This window comes from Pteropus vampyrus, unplaced genomic scaffold, assembly GCF_000151845.1.
Source record: "Pteropus vampyrus isolate Shadow unplaced genomic scaffold, Pvam_2.0 Scaffold15, whole genome shotgun sequence".
In the NCBI taxonomy this organism is placed as follows: domain Eukaryota; kingdom Metazoa; phylum Chordata; class Mammalia; order Chiroptera; family Pteropodidae; genus Pteropus; species Pteropus vampyrus.
Window position 1 is genome coordinate 10,890,829 of NW_011888796.1, and position 4,904 is coordinate 10,895,732.

General features: G+C 42.6%; 1 long non-coding RNA gene across 1 annotated transcript; it reads right to left on the minus strand.

Annotated features, from left to right (window-relative positions):
• Positions 1-387: 387 nt before the first annotated feature.
• LOC111734668 lies at positions 388-2,093 on the minus strand. The gene is made up of 2 exons (XR_002778545.1): positions 1,348-2,093; positions 388-833 (listed from the first exon to the last, which is right to left on the minus strand). It is a non-coding gene; the product is annotated as an uncharacterized LOC111734668 (long non-coding RNA).
• Between the last annotated feature and the right edge of the window lie 2,811 nt (positions 2,094-4,904).

The window sequence follows — 4,904 nt, forward strand, 5'->3', positions numbered from 1 at the left end:
CCTCCCCACTCTTCTTAGATGGGGAAGCCAGTAACATCAGGGAGTAAGACTTCTTTGATGCCACAGCAGGTGGAAAGGCCCTGAGCCCTGGTCATCTGAGCCCTTCCTTATCTGTCGCTTGAGCCTGACTCCAGGCTTGCCTTCTACATTAGCTACTCTCAAAACCCACATTCCTACCACAGCCACTTCTTTATGTCCGCAGAACTTCTGGCATACCCACTAGGCCCTGTCACAGCTGCTGCCATTACTGTTGATAGAGCCCAGATCCAGGGTTTGTGCATTCAACCACTGCACAAACTGCCTCTCTGAGGAAATGTAAAACAAGCCAAAAGGATAGAGAGTGTATTAGTTTGCTAGGGCTGCTGTAACAAAGTACCACAGACTGGATGGCTAGAACAACAGAAATTTATTTTCTCAGAGTGCTGGAGGTTGGAAGTTGGAAATCTAGGGGGCATCAGGGTCGGTTTTTTCAGAGGCTTCTTTCATTGGCTTGCAGATGACTGGCTGCCTTCTCCTTGTATCTTCACGTGGTCTTTCCTTTGTACATTTCTTTATCCAAATTTTCTCTTCTTGTGAGAATACCAGTCATATTGGATTAGGGCCCACTCTAATGACCCAGTTTTAACTTAATTACCTCTTTAAAGACCTGATCTCCAAATAGTCACATTCTGAGGTACTGGGAGTTAAAACTTTAACATATAGATTTTGGGGTGAGGGGACACAATTTAGCCAATAACAAATAGAGAATGGGAAAGAGTGGCAAGGAGATGATTATTATTTAGCTAGTGTGGTCAGAGAACATTTCTCCAAGGAGGTGATATTTGAGCTGAGACCTAAATAATGAGAAGGGGAAACAAGAAAAACACTGAGAGTGGCAAGAGAGACAAGTGACAGAATAGACATCTATTGGACATCTTCTCCTGCCTACCTCTCTTAGAATTCCCCTCACTGTCATCCTCACAGGAGTGGCCCCTGGCAGCCATGTTGGCACTTCATGACCTTTCACTCCAGCTGGAGTTGCTAGAACCAGGAACCAGGAATGAAACATGCTGAACATTTGGATTCTTTCACCAGGGAGCTTGGATTTGGGTCCCTGAGAGACCATCAGTCAGTCAGTATGTGTGGCTGTGTCTGTATCATGGAAACTTGGGAACAACGGGAAATATTCTACCGCACAAAATGAAGAGCAGAGAAAGCTGGTTTGCAGATATGAATTGAGAATGCGAATGAAGAGATGAGACACACAGAGGTCCTGAAGCATTTCAATTCCTAGTTCCAGGCCCTTTCAAAGCCTTAGTCTCATTTATGCATTTGGATTTTATATGTCATATATTTTATATGCCTTACCCATTTCCTGCTTTTTAATATCCCTTTTCTGCTTAGGCTTGCCGAAGCTGGTTTCTGTCACTTGCCACAAGGGAGCCCTTAAACAGTACGTAGGCCCTCATGGGGCCTCGCTGGGGTCCATGTGACTTGTGAAAGGCTGAGTCCTCCGTGTGTGCTGCTCCAGACTTGAGCCAGACAGAACTGGCTTTCAGTGTCATTGCCATAGTTACTGGTATTTGACTCATGTTTCAGGATTTCCCCCGCTGAATCCCACAGTGCTCACGGCTCAGGGGCCTGAGAGACACCCTGCTCCCGGGAAGGCTACTCTGGGAACTTTGCATTGGACTGGACCGTCTCTGCTAGGCAGCCTTTCCACTCTCGGCTGAGTCTTGCTCGGATCCACAATTTTCTGGTCTTCATCCCTAACAAATCCTCCTGAGTTTGGCTTCCACCTTGCTGCATTCTCCAGGACTGTCATTCTGCTTCCCGCCTATCCCTCAGCAGACTCTATCTCTTCTTTTCTCTCTCCCCAAATCATACTCCCCATTTCCAAAACACATAGGCTTACTTTATATGGATTTCCTTCAGCCTTTCACTAAAACCGGGTACATCTTTCCCAATCAGCCAGTCTGTTAGGGAAAACAGAAGAGAGGAGGTCAGCTGGAAAAAACGTGTCTGCCGCTAGCTATTGATAAGCATCTCTAGCCTGGGTGGAGCCCCAGAGCTCTCTGTGCAAACAGAACTACAGAATCCAGTGCTGTGACAGGGTGGGGCAGAACAGGACTGACAGGTTCTTGCTCAGAGATCCTTCCAGATCATGCTGTCCTTATTTTCAATGCATCATAGTCAGCAACTGTAAATATCTCTGTGAAATGAACTGGCAGATCTGGTTTGTGCAGAAAATAGAAAAACATCGAGGGGGATTACCCCTCTGAACCCACAAGGGCAGAACCAAGGTCATAAACCTTGCAAAGAAGCAAAGAGGCATGTGGTTGTGCCTGGCCGTTTGCTATAAACTATGGAAGTCTGTTGCCCACAATAACACATTCTAAATCACACCCAGAGTATGAGGTAGCAAAAAGTGGTAGGTATTTTTTCAGAAGACGGCTAATTCTTTGTATTCCAAATTGTAAGTCAAAGCTCTCCAAATGCCTTGTTATTGTTATTAGCTGCAATGATATTTTTGATTGCAAGACCCTCAGACCTATTTGCCAATGGTCCCATCCAGAGTAAAGGTCAAGGGTCTTAAATCAAATGGCAAGTTTTGGTTTATTTGCTCTAAATCTAACATAGAATGTGCGGGGGTTGGAATGAAGTCATGAAAAGAGCAGTTTATGTTTATGGAGATGAGAATGAGCACTATAACATTTAAGTTAACAAAAGCCCTTCCTGGGGGCAAAGAAAAAGTCAGAGCTATGGAATCGATTCCTGGTGATATATTGGTAAAAGATCAAAAGAAAATTTACTTGCTATCAGTATTGTGATAAATTATTTATTTATTAATAATAGTTTTTATTTTTCAGTTATAGTTGGGATACAATATTAGTTTAAGGTGTTCAACATGGTGATTATATAACATCTATATAACTTATGAAATGATCACCCCCATAAATAGTGCCCCTCTGACATCATATATAGTTATTACAATATTATCGGCTATAGTCCTTATGCTATACTTTGTGTCTCCTGATTATTTTGTAACTACGCATTTGTAGTTCTTAATCTCGTCCCTTTTTTCACCGACACCCACCCCCAACTGCCCTCCCATCTGATAACCCTCAAAATGTTCTCTGTATCTATGAGTTTGTTTCTCTTTGTTTGTTTTGTTCTTAAGATTCCACATATATGTGAAATCATTTGACATTTGTCTTTCTCTGTCTGACTTACTCCACTCAGCATAATACTCTCTAGGCCCATCATGAAATATTTTTTTTCATCTCTTTATTTTCTGTGTGTGTCTTTTAATCTGAAGTGAGTCTCTTGTAGGCAGCATGTGTAAGGGTCTTTTTTCCTATTTGTTCAGCCACCCTATCTTTTGATCAGAGCATTTCATTCTTTCTCACTTGAAATATTCCTTGATAGATGTGTAGTTATTGCCATTCTTTATTTATATTTTTGATACATATTTTTTCTTCTTCTTAAAGAAATCCCTCGAATATTTCCTGTAATACTGGCTTAATGGTGATGAACTCCTTTAGCTTTTTCTTGTCTGGGAAAGTCTTTATCTGGCCTTCAATTCTAGATGATAGGTTTGCTGGGTAAAGTAACCGTCCTTGTAGGTCCTGGGTTTTCATCTCTTTGAATATTTTGTGCCAATCTCTTCGGGCCTACGAAGTTTCTGTTAAGAAATCAGCAAAGAGTCTTATGGGAACTCATTTGTAGGTAACTAGATGCTGTTCTCTTGCTACTTTTAAGATTCTGTCTTTGTCTTTAACCTTTGGTATTTTAATTATGATGTGCCTTGGTATGGGCCTCTTTGGGTTCATCTTATTTGGGACTCTTCACTTCCTGGGCTTGGATGTCTATTTTCTTTACTAGGTTAGGGAAGCTTTTGTCATTATTTCTTCAAATAGGTTTTCAATTCCTTGCCCTCGCTCTTCTCCTTGTACCCCTACGATGCAAATGTTGTTGTGCTTGATGTTGTCTCAGAGGCCCCTTAAACTATCCTCATATTTTGGATTCTTTTTTCTTGTTGCTGTTCTGATTGGGTGTCCTCCACTACCCCATCCTCTGTGTCGCTGATTTGATCCTCTGCTTCATCCATTCTGTTGATTCCCTTTAATGTACTCTTTATCTCAGATATCGTCGTCTTCATTTCTGCCTGGTTCCCTATTATATTTTCCATCACCTTTTTTAATGTTTTCTATCTCTTTATTAAAGTTCTCACTGAGTTCATCTACTCTTCCTTTTTATTCATTGAGCATCTTTATAACCAGTGTTTTGAACTCGGCGTCTGGTATATTGCTTGTCGCCATTTTGATGAATTCTTTTTCTGAAGTTTTGTTCTGTTCTTTCATGTGAGACATGCTTCTTTGTCTCCCCATTTTGGCTGCCTCCCTGTGTCTGTTTCTATATACTAAGTAGGGCTTCTAATTCTCCTGATGTTTGTAGAATGGCTTTATGTAGTAGGTGTGCTGTGGGGTCCAGTGGCACAGTCCTGGGGAGTCCAGCTACAGGCCAAGTTCAGCCACAGCCTGTGTACCTCCAGAGCCACCTGGTAAGAGTCACCAAGCAATCCACAGATGACTGCCACTAGTGCAGGGCTCAGTGAGAGGTACAGGGCACGCTGAAGCCAGATGCTACTTCTTTAGGTTTTGTGAGCTTTGCAAGCTTTTATGAAGGTTCACAGCAGGAGCCAAGACAGCCCATTTGTGTGGAATAAATCACTGGAAGTGTTTTGGGTGGGCCCACAAGTTGAGAGAGGCAGAGCCTCAGGGAATCACCTGGGCAGAGCTACCTGTGTTATTCAGGTGTTGGCAACTCAGATATGATGGTGTCTGTGTCTGCAGGCTGGAAGGAGGAAGAGCTCAACAAAGGAACAATGGATACTGCCAGCACTTCTCTCTGGGAGAAAGCCA